General features: G+C 32.3%; 1 pseudogene; it reads left to right on the top strand.

The window, feature by feature from the left end:
• LOC110660812 (PR5-like receptor kinase) lies at nt 1–24,064 on the top strand (annotated as a pseudogene).
• The last annotated feature ends 174 nt before the right edge of the window (nt 24,065–24,238 follow it).

Raw genomic sequence — 24,238 nt, 5'->3', positions numbered from 1 at the left:
ATGGTTCGGTCAAAAGGAAAAGGAAAGGAAAAGGTTACCACACTCTCATCATCTTCAGATTCTACAAATGCCAGTGTCCCTTCATCACCTCCTTCTACACAGAAAGAAGCTCCTCTAGTCATTGGAAAAACAAAAGAAAAGTCCAAGAAGAAGACCAGTGAGCCTGTCCAGGAGAAAAGTTCTAAGAAGAAAAAGACTTCAAAAGCTCTAATTGTGCTTATGAAAAGGGCCATTTATGAACCAAGGTACATTCACTAGCCTGCTTTTAATGAAGTCTCTGTTCATTTGCAATTTCTATTTGAATACCAAAAATGGGACAAATTATGCTTTAATATTGAGGGAATATATGTGGATTTAGTTCAAGGATTCTATAGAAATTTGAGAGTTGATGATGCTGAAAGTGATGAATATTTTAAGGTTAAAATGAAAGAAAAGTTTATGAAGTGACAGTAGAAAGGTTAGCCAGAGCCCTAGGCATCCCAAACAGTGGGAATAGAATCTGTTCTTACAAAGAAGTCTTTGCTGTTGGAGGGTTTAATAAGAGAGATTTTGAAGCTGAAGTCCTTAAAGGAGAAGTGAAAGATAAAACCAGCATCACCCATGCTCACTAACACATCAAAATCCTTCTTAGTTTCATCATTTATGTATTGAATCCTAGAACTGGTAATCCAAACTATTTAAGCACACTTAATCTCTGCATAATTTGGCATATTGTGAATGAAATTAAGTTTAATCTTGCCTACTTTATGCTGAAACAAATCATGAAATGGAAACCACCTTACAAACTACCATATGCCCATCTTCTTAATGGCCTATTTAGAGGCTTTGGGATATCCCTGGAAAATAAGAAACCTAGAATAAATATGATCCCAATTACAAGTCTGCGGAAAGATGATGATGGCAGAAAACTAAGGTCTAAACAAGGTGTTAGTTCGAAGGGTAGTGCAAGTGGTGCTTTTGATGATGAAGGAATTCTGGAAGAAGTGAATAATTTAAGGCAATTTGTTGAGATTGAATTTGGAGAAATACAAAAATTCAGATCTTTTCAAGATGTTCTTATGAATGCACTTGATTCTAAGATTGATGGAACTTTAATGATGATGAATAAAATTGTGGATGAGTTAACCAAAATCAAAGTTCATTTGAGTCTTTCAAGCACTGAAGCTGGAGAAACCAGTAAGGCTGCTGCCACTAGTTCTACTCCACAAACAGAAACAGAAAAGAAAATAGAAGAAGAAGAAGAAGAAATTGAAAAAGAGGAAGAAGAAGAAATTGAAAAAGAGGAAGAAGAGGAAGAAGAAGAAACCGAAAAAGAGGAAGAAGAATTAGATAATGAAGATTCTAGCAATGATAGTGATGGAAAAGGAGGAAGCAAAGAAGGAAATGGGGATGACATGGGTGGCTCTGCTTTTGAGTAGGAACCACAGACTCTTGCTCCTACTAAAGGAAAAGTAGAATCAGCTAAAGAGGAACAAAGAATAAGTAGAAAAAAGAAATTGGTAAACCATCTGGAAAAAAGGCTAAAACTGGCAAAAAGCCTACTGTAGAATCTGGTACTGCTGCTGCATCTGAGTTAGCTCCTGGCCTTATTGTCCCTTTAACACCTAATCTGGTACTGCTGCTGCATCTTAGTTAACTCCTAGCCCTATTGTCCCTTTAACACCTGAAACTATAATGGCTGCTAAAATCCTTCAAACTTTGAGTGATAAACCTGTCAAGCCAAAAAGGGTGAAGATGGCTGCTCCAAGATAAATCAGAAGAAGCTCTAGGCTGAAGGGATAGATCATCATACTAGATGCTTACTGATTTTATTTTATTCTGTCTAACAGCCTATCTTTTAGTTTGCTACTCTGTTTGTTATTTTTAGCTTTCTGGACATTAATTAGTTTGCTATATTATCTACTATTCACTGCACTTAAACTGATTTTTGGTTTATACATATGTGCATATTTTCTCTCATGTTCTTTTGATGCTGACAAAAAGGGGGAGAAGTGAATGATTGATGCATGCATTTTTGATCATCATTTAGGTATAATTTTTGCACATAATTTACCCTTGTTCATAGCTATTATTATAGATATTAGCATATATTTAGTCAATTTTATAATTTTCACACTTCTTAGTTTAATTTTTGGAATTTATTTATTTTGTAGGTTAAATTTGGAGAAATTTGGTGTATTTTGATCAGAGTAGCCATTTGGAGGAGATTAGAGTTGAATTGCAAAAATTTTTGAAGTTGAGTAAAAAAATGGCCGAGAGTTACACAACCTACGACACAACCGATTTAACTTATGTCGCGAGTTGTGTCGATCGTCAGATATTCAGGCCGAGAGTTACACAACCTGCGACACAACCGATTCAGCTTATGTCATTTTTACTGGAAATGGCTGACGTGGCATTTCCGTTACTCTGATCTTATACCTCACTTTCTCTGGAATCTTCCACTTTTTTACCCATTCTAAGGCAGACCCTTAACCCATATAAAGTCTCCTTTATCATTTTCTTTCGATAAGGAGGAAGAGAGGCATTTTTGGCAAGAAAGAAAGGGAGAAAGAGGGAGCACGTGAAGCCATTTCTGCAGCAGCAGCAGGGAGCTCGTTCTGCACTTTTCTGTAGCAGATTCTTCTGCATTTTTCTGGGTTTTTCTATTCCTTAACTTAGATTTCCATTATTTCTTCATTTATACATTTGGGTTTGTCTTGAAACTATGGTTTGTGAGTAGTTATTTGAGATTCTAGAGATGGGTTTGTAAATATTGTTTTGTGTTGTGGTTTTGAACTGATTTAGCCATTTAAATGAGGTTTGTTACATTTTGATTTATTGCTTGTGAGCTTGTTGCCTTGCTTGATGAATGGGCCCTCATTAAGTTAAGCTTTAATCCTTAATAGATGGACTGAAAAGTGAATATTTGGGATAGATAATCTTGCAATAAACTTAGTTTTCTTGGTGTTAGAGATAAGCTAAGAGAATTAAGGGGACTTTCCAAAATCAATTAGAGTAGTAATTGGGTTTTTGTTAGGTTTGAAATACCGTGAAAACAGGGTTTGATTTAATGAAGACCAACTTTGAGATGCTTCAAAAAGGTTTCAAAAATTTAAGAATTGATTTCCCTCAAAATTACAATTCTCATGTGTTTGGCTAAATTAGTGATAAACCACATGCAAACAATATTGAAAATCCAATCTTTAGAATCACTTTAATTTTCATTGAATTTAGATTTAATTCCTCCAAAATTTATAAATAGCAATTTCAATTTAAATCTTGGTAATCTAGTTTAATTAATTGTTTGATTTAGCTTAAATTCTTCAAATACCAATTTTAATTTCAAATTTTATTTTACATCTTTAAATTTTGTCACTCTAATTAGCTTATACTTTTATTTCCAATTTAAGCACAATTCCCTGTGGGATCGATATCATTTTTTTAAAACTATACTACTGTGACCCGTGCACTTGCGGATTACACCACACATCAATGATTGACATTGTTGATATAGCTTGTGATTAATATGTTGTTAATATAGCTTGTGAAAATATCTTGTGCATATTTAGTTAGTATTTTAGTCATACTTGCCTAAAACTCCTTGTGACTAAAAGTGCTTATGAATATTTCATTGGAATTATTAAGGGGGAGTTATTTGTTAATATGTGTTGATATAGGTATATACATAGGGGGAGTTATTCCCACATATACATTCATACACATACTCATGCTTGTTAATTCTTACATGGTGATTCAATTGAGTTTTGTCATCATCAAAAAGGGAGAGATTGTTGACCCCATGAGCTCAAAGGAGCATAGATTTTGATGATAACAAAACTCAACTAGAATCAAACTAACCTTATTTTAAGTGTTGTGCTTCTTTAAGGATAAAGAAAAAGATTCATGGAGTTGATGATGAACTTGTGCTTTAAAGAAAGGTTGACATCCTAAGATAACACAAGATGAATCAAAGACAAAGCAGAAAGAAAAAGTTACCTTCCAAGCTGCAATTAAAGATCAAAATTGAAGGTACATAGTTTAGAAGTTAGTTTAAACTTTAAGGATTACTTGTAAAAAGATTTGAGGAGTAGAAGCCAATGATACTTATTTTTAATCCCTCAAATTCTTATCCTAAGTTTTCAAAACTTGTTTTTAAATCATCAATGGCCTAAAAGTATTTTTTTTATAATTTGGTGTAAAGTTTTAAAATTTTTAAAATTATGTAGAAAAGTTTTTCTGGTATGCTAACTGGTTTGCTGCTCATTCTAGTATGATAACTGGCTTGCTAACTATCTAAACTCTGTGCAACATCATAGAAAATGATAAAATAACGGTTATTTTTTTGAAATTTGAAATTTTAACGTTCAAATGAGTTCTCAAACGGTCAGAAATAATCCAAAGCTATAAATATGCTTACCCTTGGCCATTTTGCACTCAATGAAATTCTCTCTACTATTTTTAACCTTTTAAGATCATTAAAGTTTTCATTCAAAGTGCTCAAATTATTTTTATTGCTCATCATTAGCTTACCTACTCATCTCTTCTTTATATATTCTGTTGTATTGAGTGAGATTAAGTTTTAAACACCTTCTTAGCATTTATGAGAGGTCATACAAGCACCTATTCTTGATTGTGAAAAGTGTTTGGGATAACACTTGATAGAAGTGTGAAGCTACTTGTAAAAGCTTTGGTGTGAAGATTTGTAAAGGGCTTTTGTCTCTTACCTTTAAAAGAGAAGATTAGTGGAGTGAAGACTCAAAGTGGGATCTTTGAGAGAGTGGATGTAGGCTAGTTAAGCCGAACCACTATAAAAATTCAGCGTTCAATTCTCTCAACCCTTACTCTTTAAATTTATGCATATTTATTTCTGGTTGAATTATTTTTATTTAGTTGATAATTGATACTGTTTACTGTCAACACTATTGTAAACTGAAAAATTTTATTTACTATTGAATCTGCTGATATCTGATATAATTTACCTACTGCTATATCTGCTGTCAAATGATATATTCTGTTTACTGCTCTGTTTGCTGTGCTGTGATTTTATTCAGATTACTGAAATTTTTACTGAGTGCTAATATATTCTGTTAGATTAGTATACTGAATGCTTATGAGCCAACTCTGCATAAATTAATTATTTGAGCAGTATCACACACATTTCACAGTAGAAAAATTAGGTTGAACTAAACTGTAATTTTTTAAAAGTTTTGAGCAAGAACCGAAAAATTATTTTAAGCCTAATTCACTCCACCCCGGGCCCCCCCCCCTCTCTTAGACATATTTTGGGACATCAACACCAGCTGTTTCAAATGCTAATACCATCACAATGATCTCCTTTCTATAAAGGAGGATTACAAAGTGTTGAACTGTATTTATAAATATCACACTGTAACTCAAAGAGAATTTTTAATTTAAAAAACTGTTATTTGCATATTAAAAAATTTTTTGTGAAACAAAATTAAAATTTAGAAATATTTTATTAATAAATTAAATTTAAAGAATAAAAGCGAAATTCGAGACAAATTTCAAGAATGGTATAAAATTTCCCCTGCAAACAATGATCATGACGACATATTCCGAATGTAAACTGCTAATTTATCTCTTCATGCAAGCATATGGCCTAAATGTTGTGAGTGTCATTTAATTACTCACAAATGTAAACTAATGAAGAATTCCAATTATGTTGTGGCAGTGGGTGTAGAATAGGCTTTGAGGCGTGATGAATCACTATCTTTAAGGTATTAATTGCCCCCACTAGATTACTGCAAGGTTATGGCAATATACCTCCAGGATACAATAAAACCTGAAATATGCAAATAGCAACTCCTAAAGATTTCCCTTAAGAACTCCTTATGCGAACCGAATTTAGAGAGACTAGAAGAAAAGAAGAAGAAGTAGAAGTAGTATATATCTGGATTGAAAAAACTCATCCATATTTATAAAGAATGAAAAGTCATGGCACCTTTACTAGATAGACACATCTGTCTATCTCCAATAGATACAACTATTTGTGTAATAGACATGTCTGTTTATTAAAAGCTACCTATACAAATAGTTGTGACTATTTGTATAGATATATCCGTTTATTAACATACACCTATACAAATAGTAATGATTTTTGTATAGAATAGATATGTCTGTTTATTAACAGACACCTATACAAATAGTTGTGACTGTTTGTATAGAATTGATATGTTTGTTTATTAACAGACACATCTATTTGTTAATAAACACATCTGTTCGTAATTTATTTACGAAAATTATAATATGATAATTATTTTATTTCACACATATACGTGCCAAGTACCATAATAGAATAATATATATTGAATTATATATATATAATTCTATACATATTTCACTCTGGTCATTCCCTTATATTTTAACAATATAGGAATTCTTTCTCTCTATACTCTCTAATATACAAGCTATTTATAACAAATTATTGATGCAAAGGAAATAAAGGTACAGTGTTGTTGCATATTTGTTTAGACACGATTCTAAATATAACTTGCACATATGTTTCCTGTAGTTCACATCTTCAACTTTTTGCAGCTATATCCTATGTGGTTTGTTTTTGAGAATTGAATTTAGTTTGTTAAATAGAAAGCAAATGGATTTACTACTCAATTTCATTTTCTACTATTTTATTATTGAAGATGAAAAAAATATATATGAAAAGTGTAAATTATGGCAGTCACTAATCCCCGATTGATCGACGGTTGTAAGGGTGATCGATGGTGATCAATAAATTAATAGATATATATTTTTCATATATGTATATATTTTTTAAAATTTATAATAAATTTATTAAAATTTAAAAAATAACTTTTCTCTTTATAAAAAAAATTATTTTTCTAAATAATCATTTTTATTTTAATCATGAAAATATTTTCTATTGAATGTAAAATAATATTAAAAATATTTTTCATTACACAATTGAGCCTGTAAAGTTTTAAATCATTCCTCGCACATCTACATGCCTCTTTTTATTATTATTTTTTCTTATTTTTAGATACCAAATATGACATTGCACGCGTCATTCAACTTTTAACTTTTGAACTAACACCATAATTATTTTTTTGAACTGTGTTGCAGGATTGAGATTGAAGCTAGGACTAGGAATTCCAGTTCCTCAACATCTCAATTTCTCTTCTGCATAGATATCTCAACATCCAATGGAGAATTTCTGTTATTATGGTTCCTTCTACATTATCTTTTAATCTTCTTTATCCATTGTTGCAGCACTCTCAACTTCTGGAATTGCGCTTCTAATACTAATCTGTTGGTTTAGTAGAAATTTTTCATCCAATTACTTCATTTTCTATTGGAAGAAGAACACACAAGACCATCAAATTATTGAGGCATTTCTTAAGTACAACGGAGGGATGTCACCAAAAAGATACAAATATACAGAAGTTAAGAAAATGACATGGTCGTTCAATGATAAACTAGGCCAAGGAGGCTACGGAAGTGTTTTCAAAGGGAAGTTACCAGATGGCCGTCATGTGGCAGTGAAGGTGTTGAAGGAATCGAAAAGCAATGGAGAAGAATTTATAAATGAGGTTGCAGGCTTTAGTAGGACTCCCATGTCAACGTCGTTGCTCTTTTAGGATTTTGTTTTGAGGATTTTAAACGAGCACTAATCTACGAATTCAGCGTAATGAATTTCTTGAGAAGTGCAAATATGAAGAAAATCCTTTGAAGGTTGATAGTCAATTGCATTGGGAAACATTACACCAAATTGTCGTTGGTATTGCTCGAGGATTAGAGTATTTGCACTGACGTTGTAACACTACATTTCGACGTAAAGCCTCACAATATTCTTTTACATGAAATTTTTTGTCCTAAAATTTTTTATTTTTGTTGTTACGACTCAAATTATGGACCGGACCGGTATTAGGACTTGAGTCAGCATAAAGCCCCTAAAACTCATAGTAAGCATAACTAATCTCTCATTCATGAAGCCCATATTTTGAACTCAATTCCAAAAAATTAACTGGACAGAGTCTTGTCATAATATGGACCATCCAACAGGGAGTTCTTAATTCATCCGACCCGTAATCTCAAAATAAAACCATTTGAGGAGCTCAGCTCACCCTTACAATCATCCACAAATCAATATAAAATTAAATGGGAGTCCAACTCCCTCATCTAAAAAGCTATCTATCCACACATTTACACGTACATAGATTAATAAGTTTATAATCTCAAAAGAATTAATCTTACAGTCCCAAGCTAAATAAAATGATTCTACACATGCAGAGATCTAAATTCAAATTTAACAATACAAATATGAAAATAGAAATTAATGGACCTGCGAAGAAGAAATTAGGTTAAATACAAAAATAAGTTCTCCTATAACCTGGAAAAATATGGTGAATAGGAGTGAGCGTTCAACTCAGTAAGATATTAATTTTACATACAATTTCTACAACTATCTAAGTCTAGTGCATTCTTAAGAATGAATGCAACACCTTCACGTAATTCAATTAAGTCAAGTCATAATCACATCAAAAGCAATTTGGAGCACTCATACAATCGTGTGTCGCATTCATACTCACACATATATATATGAGAGCTGATCCCCTATACAACTCTCTTAGTTCCAACCACTGTCAGTGAAATCAACTCAAAGCCAGACTTTCTCTTAATATCCAAATGCGGGGGCCAGCGAGATTAACTCAAAGCCGTGCCTATCCCGACTTATTCATAATAAGGATCAAGTCCCAGCTAGTCAAGTTCTAGCCGCGTCTGCCCATCCTAACCATATGCATATACACACCAACTCCCACACACAACTCTAGACTGCCATAAAACAATAATCATAACAATATCATCAATAACAAATGCAATATAAGGCGTGTCTAATTTTTATTACATACATATATGTATAAGTGATCAATGAGCATGCCTTGAATATATAACAATATTGAAATTATAAATAAAATAAATATCTACTCACTGTACTTTAAAAATTATTGCGGCAGCTGGGTAGAGGAGGAAGACTGACCCTGCTCACCTAAACATTTTATCAAAAATTTTATCAATATTTACTTAAGACAAAATTTTAAAGAATTAAGAGACAAATCCTAAGTTTTGCATAAAATTTGGCAGAGTTGTCCCCATATCTAGGACCTACCCAACCTGCAAAAAGATTCAAATAACACCTTTAATTCTCAAATTCCCACAATCACATCTCATCAATATCATATAGTCCCTCCTAGTCCCTCCAAACAGTTAATACTCACAAATTTGAAAATTACATTTTAATTCCTATAACTAGCATTTTATTATAAATCATTTAAACGAGCTTTAAAATTTCTAAAATTTTGTTCTGTGATCCTCAGTAATATTACAAAGTTAATAAAAAAGGAATTATAATTTTCTAACTTTTCACGAATATTTTATGGATTTTTAATCTAAACTTGGCACTAGATAACTGAAGAAACTTAGGGTTAGGATTTACCTACACTAATTCTGACGCTTGGAACTTGTCCAGGTCGTCTGAAAATGGTAGGGAGGACTATAACCTCAACCCAATTCCAAAGTGGCTCCAACGGCTTACTTGCTTTGCCCAAAATTGCAGATCTGGACGACGATCAAATTTCCATGAAATGAAAGTACCTACACGAAACTCACAACACTAGGGGTTAGAATAAAATATTTACAAAATTATTTAAGCTCATTTAAAGCTCAAAAAAATTACTGTGAATTTCATGGGACCTATTGAAATTTTGGTGTCAAAAAATTTTAAAATTTATATTGCCGCAAAGCTCTCGTCGTCTGGAGTACGCTGGTACTTTCGGAATTTTCTTAGGTTTCTGGTTTGGGAGAAATTTAACCCAAAAATCAAAATGGGTTAAAACTTCTTAGGCAACAATTGGACAAACCGCTCAATAAAAATTGATGGTCTTAGTGTCTATGAAAAGCTCTCGAGGTGTAGATGAGTTTTGGGACAAGACCCAGTTCAATTGGTGGTCAGATCAGTCAGATTTTGGTCGAGAAGGTGAATAGTCGGCGTTGCACGTGAGGGAGCTTCAAACGCTTTTTTCCGGCTTTCCTGACGGTGGTCAACAGTGAGGGAGGGTCTAGGTTGGTCGCCGGCGAGTGGGGGAGGGAGGGGAGTGGCTGGCCGATGAGGGGGAAGAGGGAGGAGAGAGAAAACAGGAGACAGAGGGAAAGTGTCAGGGCGCGCAAGGGGAGGGGAAAGACAAAGGAAGAATGCCGGTTTGATTCTATCTGTTCGATTTGGTTCGGTATGATTCGGTCGATTCAATTTAGGATACTCAAAATTAAACTTTTACTCTACCTTGGGATAAAAAATGAGGCCCAAAATTTCGAAAAAAATTTTAAAAAACTCAAAAAAATATTTGGAGTCTAAATATATTTTAAGTTTTGCTACGTGATCTTTAAATTATTTTTTTAAAAATCGACAACGTTTATTGTCTTTGAAAATCAAACCCGATTTTAAAAATTCAGAAAAATTTCAAATAAATTTCTATAATATTTAATATAATAAAATATTAATATTTATATATAAAATAATTATTTAAAAATTAGGAGTATTACATTTGTCTTGCTAAAATATGCCCTAGAAAAGAGAGTATCATATCAATAATGGGTGCTAAAGGGATGGTTGGATATATTGCACTTGAAGTATTTTGTAGAACTTTTGGTGGGGTCTCTCATAAGTCTGATGTTTATAGTTAGGGGATGCTAGTGTTAGAAATGGTTGGAGGAAGAAGGAATATTTGTGTTTCATTTAAGAATACTAGTGAGATATATTTTTCTCATTGGATATTCAAGTGCCTCCTAAAAATTTTGACTCAAAAAATTATTTATTTGTGTCTATATATTTTTAGAGATAAATAATTATTTGCTCTATTTACTATTGCCCCTAAATGTAATTAGAGACAGATATGAAAATAAATATATATTTGATACCAATTTAACCTTCAGAGACAAATATATTTATCTATATTAATAACTTATAGAGACAAAAAAAGTCTCCCTTGCTATTTTAACAAACTATATTATTTTCCTTTAAATCTATTTTTAAGACAAATTAAATTGACTTTGTTGACCCCATAAGCTCAAAGGAGCATAGATTTTGATGATACCAAAACTCAACTAGAATCAAATTAACATTGTTTTTAAGTGTTGTGTATCTCAAAGAAAAAGGACAAAAGGATTTCATGATGGATTCGTGCTTCTGAAGAAATGATGACATTCCTAGGATAACACAGGACGAATCAAAGGAGATAAAAGAAGAAAAGGTTACCTTCTAAGGCTGCATTGAAAATCAAAATTGAAGGTACATATAGTATAGAAGTTAAGTTTTATTTTTAGGATTACTTGTGAAAAGAATTGAGGAGTAAAAGTCAATGATGCTTATTTTTAATCCCTCAAAAGATTTTCTTTTAAATATCATTATTGGCCTAAAAAAATTGTTTGATTATGATTTGGTGTAAAGTTTTATAGTTTTGAAAGTTATGCAGAAAAGTTTTCCTGGTATGCTAACTGGTTTGCTACTTATTTTAGTATGCTAACTGGTTTGCTATTTTCTCAAGTATGCTAACTGTTTCAACTCTGCACAACATCGCAGAAAACGACAAAATAACGGCTATTTTCTTGAAATTCGATTCAGAACGTTCAAATGAGTTCTGCAACGGTAAAAAACGTTCCAAAGCTATAAATACACCTTCCTTTGGCCATTTTGCACTTAATGAAAGTCTCTCCACTGTTCAAAATCATAAAAGCTTTCATTCAAAGTGCTCAAAGTGTTTTATTGCTCTTCATTGGCTTATTTACTCAACTCTTCTTTATAGATTCTGTTGTATTGGGTGAGAGTGAGTTTTAAACACATTATTATCATTTATGAGAGGTCATTCAAGCACCTATTGAAGCTTGGTTGTGATAAAGTGTTGGGATAACACTTGGTAGAAGTGTGAAGCTACTTGTAAAAGCTTTGGTGAGAAGATTTGTAAGGGGCTTTTGTCTCTTGCCTTTAAAAGAGAAGAATAGTGAAGTGAAGACTCAAAGTGAGATCTTTGAGAGAGTGGATGTAGGCTAGTTGAAGCCGAACCACTATAAAAATTTCAGTGTTCATTTTCTCAATCCTTGCTCTTTACATTTATGCAATTTAACTTTATGATTGATATGATTTTGCTGTTATGAAAGTTGATATCATTTGCTGTTGATCTTGCTGCAATCTGAGAAAATCAGTTTACTGCTAAATCTGCTTTTACTGCTAAATCTGCTGATATCTGATTTAATCTGCTTGTTGTTTGATCTGCTGTCAGTTAGTATATTTGGTATACTGCTCTGGTTGCTGTGTTAAAAACTTATCCAGATTACTGATATCTCTGCTGAATGCTGATATAATTTGTTAGATCAGTATACTGATTGCATATAGGCTAACCTTGAATTAAATTGTCAATAGAGTTGTATTGTTCATATTTTATGTTAGTCAATTGAGTTGAACCTAGCTGCAATTTTCAAAGGTTTTGAGCAAGAACCGAAAATTGTTTTTAAAGTCCAATTCACCCCCCTCTTGGACATATTTTGGGACATCAATTTGGTATCAGAGCTTGTCTCTCTTGCTTGAGGATTAAACCCCTTAGAGTGATCCTTACACATGGCTAGTTCATCTAGAAACTCTGCTGGTATACCTGCCCCCTTAGCTGAAGGTTATTCCATCACTAGACCACCACTTTTTAATGGCACAAATTACTCCTTTTGGAAAACTAGAATGAGAAACTTTATACAATCTGTTGACATTGATGCTTGGAGAATAGTTAAAGATGGTCCTTATATTCCTTATAAAACCAGTGAAGGAACTGTACAAATTCCTAAAGCTGAAGTTGAATTTGATGATAATGATTAGAAGAAAATTTCTACAAATGCCAAGCCTATTAACATTCTTCATTGTGCTCTTGATATTAATGAGTATAATCGTGTTTCAGGATGTCAAACTGCAAAAGAGATATGGGACAAACTAGAAGTCACATATGAAGGAACTGATGTGGTAAAAGAGTCAAAGGCAAACCTCCTCATCCGTGATTATGAATTATTTGAGATGAAACCTGGTGAAACTATTGCTGAGATGAGTACCGGATTTACAGATCTTGTCAATCTACTTAAAGCTCTTGGAAAGAGATTTGAGGAACAAGAGCTTGTAAAGAAAATTCTGAGGTCTCTTCCAAAGACATGGGAAGCAAAAACTACTGTTATTCAAGACACCAAGGATTTCAGAAAATACACCTATGATGAGCTAATTGGTTCTCTCATTGCACATGAGATGATTTATAAGAAAGACGAGAATGAAGGTGATCAAAAGAAAAAGAAAGGGATAGCTTTCATATCCGAAAAAGTAGATGAGGAAAAGAAAAGTGTTGTTCTTAAAGCTAGTTCAAGTGATGATTCAAGTGCTTCAAGTGATGATGATGAAGATATGGCTATGATAGTCAAAAGATTCAAAAGAGCATTTAGAAAAGGTGGAAGCAAATACAAGAAGTTCACAAAGAAATATGCTCCAAAGACTCCAAATCATTCAAGTGAAATAGTTTGTTATGAGTGTAACAAACCAGGCCACATTAACCCAAAGTGTCCTACATTGAAGAAGAAAAACAAGTTTAGAAAGGATAAAAGTAAAAAGGCAATGGCGGCAACATGGAGTGATAGTGACTCTTCATCAAATGATGAAACAAGTGACAAAGAGGCTGCAAATACTTGCATGATGGCAATTGAAGAAAAAGGTGAAAGCTCACACATCGACGATAGTGAAAATGAGGTAAATTTTGAACTTTCTAATATTGATGAATTAGAACTTGCATTTGTGAAGACATATGATAAATATAGAACTTTTAAAAAGAAATGCAAAATTTTGGTTCATGAAAATAGTGCTTTAAAATCAGAAAATATTTCCTTGAGTATGGCTTCAAAGGAAAATGAATTTTACAAATCTCAAATGAAATTATTTAAGGAAGTTAATGATGAGCTTCAAAGATCAAAAGAAGTGTGTGAACAACTTCTTGAGAAAAACAGAATTCTTGAAGAAAAAGTTGAATCTTTGACAAGAGATTTATCTAAATTTACAAAAGGAAAAGAAACACTTGATATACTTCTTGGGAATCAAAGATCAACAAATGAAAAATCTGGAATTGGTTATGATGGATTTATGAAGTATGGAAAATACAAACAATTTTTTGTTAAAGCTACATCCTTTTCTCAACCGAGTATTACATGCTTTTATTGCAATCACAATGGTCATATGATTAATGCTTGTCCTATTAGGAAAGGAACCTTTAAGGCAAAGAAAGTATGGGTGCCTAAAGGAACCCTACCTAATTTTACTAACATTCAAGGACCCAAAGTTGCTTGGGTACCTAAGAACAGTTAATTGATTTCACGTCTGCCTAAGGAGTATGCTGGAAACAGAACATTGGTACATTGATAGTGGCTGCTCTAGGCACATGACAAGAAATAAAGGCAAGTTTTCCTCTCTTACTTTGAAAGAAGAAGGTTATGTCAAATTTGGTGATAAAAGCAAAGCTAAAATTGTTGGATGTGGAACTATTGGTAAAAATCCTTGCATTGAGAATGTTGCATTAGTTCAAGGATTAAAGTATAATCTTTTAAGTGTTAGTCAATTATGTGATAACGGTTTTAAAGTGATTTTTACTTCTACACATTGTGAAATTCATGGAAATAATGTTATGCTTGCTGGTGCTAGAATAGATAATATTTACTTACTTGATTTAACAAGTCTTGAAGAAAATTGTGAAACATGTTTTATGACATCAGATGATAGTGCATGGTTATGGCATAGAAAATTAGGACATGCTAGCATGAGTACACTTGCTAAACTCTCTAGAAAGAACCTTGTTAGAGGACTTCCAAAGCTAAGATTTGAAAAAGAATTTCAATGCAAAGCTTGTGCACTTGGTAAGCATACAAAATCATCTTTTAAATCAAAAAATGTTGTAACTACGTCTAGACCATTGGAATTATTACATCTTGATCTTTTTGGTCCAATCACACCTAGAAGTCTAGGAGGCAAGGCATATACATTTGTTATTGTTGATGATTTTTCAAGATTCACATGGACTTTCTTTCTTGCTCATAAAGATGAAACCTTTGATATATTTGAAGCTTTTTGCAAAAGAACTCAAAATGAAAAAGGATATTGTATTACATCTTTGAGGAGCGATCATGGAAAAGAATTTGAAAATAATTTGTTTGAAAATTTCTGCTCTCAAAATGATATTTATCACACATTTTCAGCTCCTAGAACTCCACAACAAAATGGAGTTGTTGAAAGGAAAAATAGATCCTTGCAAGAAATGGCAAGAACAATGCTGAATGAAAACAGTTTACCAAAAAATTTCTCAAGTGTGTCAGAATACAGCATGCTATATTTTGAACAGAGTTTCCATTAGAGCTATTATAAAGAAAACTCCTTATGAACTATGGAAAGGAAGAAAACCCAATATTGCATATTTTCATGTCTTTGGTTGCAAATGTTACATTTTAAATAACAAAGACAGCAATCTCAAGAAATTTGATGCTAAATCTTGTGAATGAATATTTCTAAGCTATTCAACAAATAGCAAAGCATATAGGATTTTCAATAGAAAAACATTGACCATGGAAGAATCAATGCATATACTTTTTGATGATGCTAACACTTCTTTGCAAAGGAAAGATTCTTGTGATGATGAAATTGAGCAGATTCTAAATTCAAAGAATTCGAATAATGATGAGCTTGAATCAAAAGAATAAGTGGAGGATGATCAAAATGACAAAGAAGAAGAACTCCCTTGCTCTACAAATATTGAAATTCAAGATGAATCCCAACCAAATGTGGAAGAACTACAAATTGAGGAACCTCAACATCAAGATATTCCACAAGAATGGAGGTACCATAGAAATCATTCCAAAGATGACATTCTTGATAGTCCATCACAAAGAATGATGACAAGAGCTCAACTTAGAAGATATTTTGGTAATGTTGCTTTTGTTTCTCAATTTGAACCCAAAACAAATGATGATGCTCAAAATGATGAAAATTGGCTTTTTGCTATGCAAGAGGAATTAAATCAATTTGAAAGAAACAAAGTTTGGAAACTTGTTCCTAAACCTAAAAAGCATTCTGTTATTGGAACTAAATGGGTATTTAGGAATAAGATGGATGAAAAAGGACATGTAATTAGAAATAAAGCTAGACTAGTGGCTCAAGGATACAACCAAGAGGAAGGTATTGATTTTGATGAAACCTTTGCTCCGGTTGCTAGAATTGAAGCTATTAGAATGTTGTGTGCATTTGCATGTTTTAAGAATTTCATGCTTTATCAAATGGATGTTAAAAGTGCATTTTTAAATGGATATATTGATGAAGAAGTTTATGTAGCTCAACCTCCTGGTTTTGAGGACCCTCACTTTCCAAATCATGTTTACAAGCTTACTAAAGCTCTCTATGGTTTAAAGCAAGCTCCTAGAGCATGGTATGAGAGACTTAGTAAATTCTTGCTTCAAAATGATTTTAAAAGAGGAAAAGTGGATACTACTCTTTTTATTAAGAAAATAGGAAAAGACATACTTATTGTGCAAATTTATGTAGATGATATTATTTTTGGTGATACTAACCATTCTCTTTGTAAGAAATTTTCCAACATGATGAAAAGTGAATTTGAAATGAGTATGATGGGTGAACTTACTTTCTTCCTTGGATTGCAAATTAAGCAAATGAAAGATGGAATTTTTATAAATCAGTCCAAGTATATAAAGGATATGCTAAAGAAGTTCAAAATGGAGGATATGAAGAGTATTGGAACTCCCATGAGCTCAACAATTAAATTGGAGAAAGATGAAAAAGGTAAAGAGGTAGATAACAAATTTTATAGAGGTATGATTGGTTCTTTACTCTACTTGACAGCATCTAGACCAGATATTCATTTTAGTGTATGTTTATGTGCAAGATTCCAATCATGTCCAAAAGAATCTCATCTTATAGCTGTTAAAAGAATTTTTAAGTACCTCATTGGCACTCACAACATTGGCTTATGGTATCCAAAATGTGAATCATTTGATCTTATTGGTTATAGTGATTCAGATTTTGCTGGTAGTAGACTGGACAGAAAAAGCACTTCTGGAACTTGTCAATTTCTAGGTCATGCATTAGTTTCATGGCACAGTAAAAAGCAAACTTCTGTTGCACTTTCATCATGCTGAATATATTGCAGCTGGAAGTTGTGTTGCACAGATTTTGTGGATGAAACAACAGCTTGAAGACTTTGAAATTAAATTTGATCACATTCCCATAAGATGTGACAATACTAGTGCTATAAACCTATCAAAAAATCCTGTTCAACACTCTAGAAGCAAGCATATTGAAATTAGACATCATTTTATTAGGGATCATGTTCAAAATGGTGATATTTAAATCGAATTTGTCCCTTCTGAAAAACAGCTTGCTGACATTTTCACAAAGCCACTTAATGAGGAAATTTTCTGCAAAATAAGAAGAGAACTTGGTATGATTGATGCTTTTGATTAAGTTTTGATGCATTCTCATGTTTCCATATGAAAATGAAGTGATATATGTTGGTTTGTAGTGTTAAAGATGCATTCTGATATTTTTGGTGCAATTTGAAAAATTCTGGGTCATATCAGATATGAACAGTAATCTGCAGAATTTGATCACAGTGGCATACTAATCTGTTTGCTAATTTTCTTGTTTGCTGAATGCTTTACCACTGCTCCTACTTTTTCGCTGGCAAACTAGAAGTCAGGTCTGATTGCTCTAAAACTCAAAAAAATTTTTTCGAGCGCCTATTCTGCATGATTAAAGCCCATATTACTTAAATACCCCTCTACTTAGAGTATTGCATCTTTATGTATTTAAGGGCAAAATGGACTTTTTAACACATTAATTTGCGCGGGATTCAATTTTTTTTCCTGAACCATCAATCTTCTCACTGTTCCTCCTCTGCTACACGCTACCTATTCTCTGCAAAAACCTACAGTTGTGTCTTTTCAGTTTTAAAATTCAAAACTTCATTTCCTTCCGTCGCTCCGTCTCTCAGAACCCGAACGGCTGCATTTTTCTTTCCACTTGCAAACCCATTTCGGTTGCACCCTTCCAAGCCATCGTCTCCCTTCATCATTCTTAAATATTTTTGAAACCTATTGACAGTGAATCGATTAAATCGATTGTTACAAGATAGAAAATCCCCAAAATTTTTCGTTTTCGTTATCTCTCTAAATCTGCCGAAAGAAATTATTTGTTGTTGGATATTTTTCTTTTGCCTAAGTTGATTCGCACTCTCTGTTTCAGTATATCTCAGGTATAAAATCTAAAACTTTAATGGAATCGTGTTTTACATTTTATCTATGCTTGTTTTATTTGCTTTCGCAATATGCTGATAATTTTTTTTTTACTTTGTTTGATTTGCTCTCGCTTGTTTGTTCTGTTTTAGCACTCAGTTGTTTATTTTTTTTTGGCATTAACATTTCGTAAAAATGTTGTATTTAACAAAATTATGAATCGGTTGCCATGGATTCTTAAGAACTCGATTTTCTCTTGCTGTCTGTTCTATTTTTGTGTGACATTGCGCTCAGTTGTGCTAAAAGTATGCTGATATGGTTCGACTGATTATATATATGAATATATATATATATATATATATATATATATATATATATATATATATATATATATATATATATATATTGACTGCTCATCACTGAATTTATAATCTCAGTTCTCACTGTCATTTCGGCCTAACTTGCTTCTGAGATTGGTTATGGCGCGGGACAAAGGAAAAGGGAAAGCCAAAATCCCCACATATTCATCATCGGACTCCACTGACGCAAGTGTTCTTGCGTCAGCTCCTCCACAAAAAGATGCTCCTCTGGTAATTGGTAAATCAAAAGAAACACCCAAGAAAAGAACCAGTGAGCCAGTCCAAGAAAAAGGAACCAAAAAGAAAAAGACTTCAAAAGCTCTAGTTATGCATATGGAGAGGGCTATACATGAGCCAAGGTATATCCACTGGCCTGCTTTTATTGAAGTATCTGTTCCTTTACAATCCTTATTTGAATATCAGAAATGGGATAAATTGTGCTCTGACACTGAAGGAGTGTATGTGGATTTAGTTCAAGAATTCTATAAAAATTTGAGGGTTGATGATTCTGACAAAGATGAGTCTTTTAAGGTGAAAATGAAAGGGAAAATCTATGAAGTGACAGTTGCTAGATTAGCTAAAGCCCTAGGAATTCCAAACAGTGGGAATAAAATCTGCTCCCACAAAGATGTTTTTGCTGTTGGTGGATTTAACAAAAGAGATTTTGAGGGTGAAGTGTTTAAAGGGGAAGTGAAGGATAAAACTAGCATTACCCATGCTCATTAACACATCAAAATTCTTCATAGTTTTATCATTTATGTGTTGAATCCTAGAACTGGTAGTCCAAACTATTTGAGTACCCTTGATCTCTGCATAATTTGGCATATAGTGAACCAAATTGAATTTAATCTTGCCTATTTTATGCTGAAGCAAATCATGAAGTGGAAACCACCTTACAAGCTACCCTATGCCCATCTTCTTAATGGTCTATTTAGAGACTTTGGGATACCTTTGGAAACCGAGAAACTTAGGACCAATATGATCCCAATCACAAGTTTGCAAAAAGATGATGATGGTAGAAAGCTTAGGTTTGAACAAGGTGCTAGTTCCAAAGATAGTGCAAGCGGCACTGTTATTGTTGAAGGTATTTTGGAGGAAGTAAACAACTTGAGGGAATTTGTTGAAATGGAACTTGGGGAGATACAGAAATTTAGAGGTTTCCAAACTGTTCTTATGAATGCTCTTGATTCTAAAGTTGATGGGACTTTGATGTTAATGTACAAGATTGTGGAAGAATTGTTTAAAATCAAAGTTCATTTGGGTATTCCAACCACTGAGGCTGGAGAAACCAGTAAGGCTGCTACTGGTTCTGTTCCTCAAGCAGAGAAAGAAAAAGAGGAAGAAGAAGAAACAGAAGAGGAAGAAGAAGAAGAAACAGAAGAAGAGGAAGAGAAAGAAACAGAAGAAGAAGAAGAGAAAGAGGAAGAAAAGGAAGAAGAGGAAGAAGCTGAAGCAGAAAAAGATGATGATGATTCTGATGATGAGAATGGTAATGGAGGTAGCAAAGTAGGTAGTGGGAAGGATATGAGTGACTCAGTGCGAGAGGCAACTGAGACCCGCTCCCGCTTCCCGCAAAAGGAAAAGGAAAAACAGCTTAAAAGGAACAAAGAAGCAAACAAAAAGAGAAAACTGGTAAACCCTCTGGCAAAAAGGCTAAAACTGGCAAAAAGTCTACACTGAGTCCGTACTATCATCACATCGAGCTCGCAGCTGGGCCTATTATTCCCTTGACACCAGGAACTGAATTAGCTGCTGCAATTCTTCAAACCTTGAGTGACAAACCTGTCAAGCCCAAAAAGCTGAAAATGGCTGCTCCAAAACTAATCAGAAGAAGCTCTAGGCTGAAAGGATAAACTGAATTCTGATTGAATTTTGTCTAACAGTCTGTCTGTTAGTTTGCTACTCAGTTTGCTACTTTTAGTTTTTCTGAACTTTAAATTAGTTTGCTATATCAGTTACTGTTTATTCACTGCACTTAAACTGAATTTTGATTTATTCACATGTGCATGCTTTCTCCCGTATTTTTTTGATGCTAACAAAAAGGGGGAGAAAAGTAATGGATGAGTAATCTTGATGGTATAACTTGTGGTTGATATAGTTTGTGAATAGTATATTGTTGATATAACTTTATGGTGTGCATATTGTTGATATCACTTGTGAATGATATACAATTTGTGATTAGTGTGCATATTTAGTTAGTATATTTAGTCACACTTGACTCCTTAAGAAAATGCTTATGAATATTTCATTGAAATTATTAAGGGGGAGTTATTTGTGATTAATTGTTGATATAAGCACATACATAGGGGGAGTTATTTTCACATATACATTCATACACATACTCACACTTATTAATATTTACATGGTGATTCAATTGAGTTTTGTCATCATCAAAAAGGGGGAGATTGTTGACCCCATAAGCTCAAAGGAGCATAGATTTTGATGATACCAAAACTCAACTAGAATCAAACTAACATTGTTTTTAAGTGTTGTGTATCTCAAAGAAAAAGGACAAAAGGATTTCATGATGGATTCGTGCTTCTGAAGAAAGGATGACATTCCTAGGATAACACAGGACGAATCAAAGGAGATAAAAGAAGAAAAGGTTACCTTCTAAGGCTGCATTGAAAATCAAAATTGAAGGTACATATAGTATAGAAGTTAAGTTTTATTTTTAGGATTACTTGTGAAAAGAATTGAGGAGTAAAAGTCAATGATGCTTATTTTTAATCCCTCAAAAGATTTTCTTTTAAATATCATTATTGGCCTAAAAAAATTGTTTGACTATGATTTGGTGTAAAGTTTTATAGTTTTGAAAGTTATGCAGAAAAGTTTTCCTGGTATGCTAACTGGTTTGCTACTTATTTTAGTATGCTAACTGGTTTGCTATTTTCTCAAGTATGCTAACTGTTTCAACTCTGCACAACATCGCAGAAAACGACAAAATAACGGCTATTTTCTTGAAATTCATATCTGTAACGTTCAAATGAGTTCTGCAACGGTAAAAAACGTTCCAAAACTATAAATACACCTTCCTTTGGCCATTTTGCACTTAATGAAAGTCTCTCCACTGTTCAAAATCATAAAAGCTTTCATTCAAAGTGCTCAAAGTGTTTTATTGCTCTTCATTGGCTTATTTACTCAACTCTTCTTTATAGATTCTGTTGTATTGGGTGAGAGTGAGTTTTAAACACATTATTATCATTTATGAGAGGTCATTCAAGCACCTATTGAAGCTTGGTTGTGATAAAGTGTTGGGATAACACTTGGTAGAAGTGTGAAGCTACTTGTAAAAGCTTTGGTGAGAAGATTTGTAAAGGGCTTTTGTCTCTTGCCTTTAAAAGAGAAGAATAGTGAAGTGAAGACTCAAAGTGGGATCTTTGAGAGAGTGGATGTAGGCTAGTTGAAGCCGAACCACTATAAAAATTTCAGTGTTCATTTTCTCAACCCTTGCTCTTTACATTTATGCAATTTAACTTTATGATTGATATGATTTTGCTGTTATGAAAGTTGATATCATTTGCTGTTGATCTTGCTGCAATCTGAGAAAATCGCCATCGCTAAATCGCTTTTCTTGCTAAATCACGATATCCGATTTAATCGCTTGTTGTTTGATCTTTGCATCGGTTAGTATATTTGGTATCTCGCTCTGGTTGTCGTGTTAAAAACTTATCCAGACATCGATATCTCTTGAATCTCGATATAATTTGTTAGATCAGTATACTGATTGCATATAGGCTAACCTTGAATTAAATTGTCAATAGAGTTGTATTGTTCATATTTTATGTTAGTCAATTGAGTTGAACCTAGCTGCAATTTTCAAAGGTTTTGAGCAAGAACCGAAAATTATTTTTAAAGTCCAATTCACCCCCCTCTTGGACATATTTTGGGACATCAGACTTTAATTGTCTATATTAAAATTTTCAAATTTACTTTTAAAATCAAATAAATTTGTCTCTAATAATATTTTCTAAAAGTAAATTATCTTGTCATTTATATTCATTTCTTCATACCATTAATTATTAATATAAATACATTTATTGTCTTTAATAATATAATATTTATTTATTACTACAATTTAAATGAAATTTATTTAAATTACTAAAAATAATGAATATTAATTAAAATAAATAAACATAATTCAAAAAAAAAAAATTCTATAACCAGTGAGCCTCGTATTTGGACTCATTTTTTACTTGAAATGTCGAGAGAGGAGGATTGCCTTTAAAAAAAAAAAAAAAATCATCTCTCAAGTCCTTGAAAAAATGATGTGAAACATTGTTTTCTTTTTTTTTACAAATTATTATTTTCATAATTTATACTTTAGAATTTAAATTTTCAATTCATCATATATATATAAATACTTTACTATAATAAAGAACTAATAATATATTATATTATATAATGCAATTTTATTATATTTATTATAGTACTTATATATTTTTTAAGTACAAAATTAATTAAAAAATAAATATATTAATATATATATAATTAATAAATTCAAATAATCAAAATATTTGTAGTTTAATGGTTAAAGTGTTTTTATCAAAATTTTGAGTTTTTTTTTAAGAAATTAGTAACACTTATTAGTTCAATGATTAATAATAATAAGTTGATTAAAAGCTTTAATTATATAGATTAAAAGAAAAATATAATTTCTTAATTTTAATATATAAAAACATAATACAATATAAGTATATATGTGTATGCGTTTATATGTTTAATTTTTTAAAAATCACTTTTTTGTTTAACTATATATATATATATATATATATATATATATATATATATATATATATATATAAATTAGTTATTAAAATTTTTTTAATATGGAAAAGGAATTTTTTTAGTGACAAATAAAAAAAAACCTTAAAACTTCTTATATAAATAAAGTTAATCTTAATAAATTAAAAAAAAATAAATAACATTTAGAAATTAATAAGATTTGTCTCAAAAAATTAATTATTAGAAACCAATAATTGCATATTTAGAGACTAACAAGTTTTTTCCTCAAAAAATGAGTTATTATAAATGAATAATATAATATTTAAAGACTAATAAAATTTTACCTTAAATAATAATTATTAGTAATAAATATTTTATTTGTCTCAAGGTTATGTATCTTTAAAAGACAATACTCTAGTAGTGAGAACTTGGACTTGATGGAATTTGGTAACGAAGAGGACAACCAAATAGCAAGAAAAATGGTGTTAGTGAGTTTATGGTGCATACAAACTGATCCCTCAATTCGGCCACCAATGAGCAGAGTGGCAGAAATGTTGCAAGGGAGACTCAATTCATCTCCAATCCCACCAAAGCCATACTTGTGCTCCCCTTCGAGGTCTCCTCGAAGATCAGTGGCTAGTTCCTTGATCTCACAGCACTTATTGTGATTCTGATAAAGTAAAAATACTCTTTGCTGGCAATTTGGAAGCTTGATAATAATTCTTACAAGAGACTACTAGGTGTATTGGTGCAAATGCGGTGAACATATTATTGAAATAAAGCATAATATGGCCCTTCCCCCTCAAGCATCTTGATTCTAATTCTTTTCAAAAATCGAGCGG

This window comes from Hevea brasiliensis, chromosome 17 (assembly GCF_030052815.1).
Source record: "Hevea brasiliensis isolate MT/VB/25A 57/8 chromosome 17, ASM3005281v1, whole genome shotgun sequence".
In the NCBI taxonomy this organism is placed as follows: domain Eukaryota; kingdom Viridiplantae; phylum Streptophyta; class Magnoliopsida; order Malpighiales; family Euphorbiaceae; genus Hevea; species Hevea brasiliensis.
This window is presented reverse-complemented; position numbering and strand designations above follow the sequence as displayed.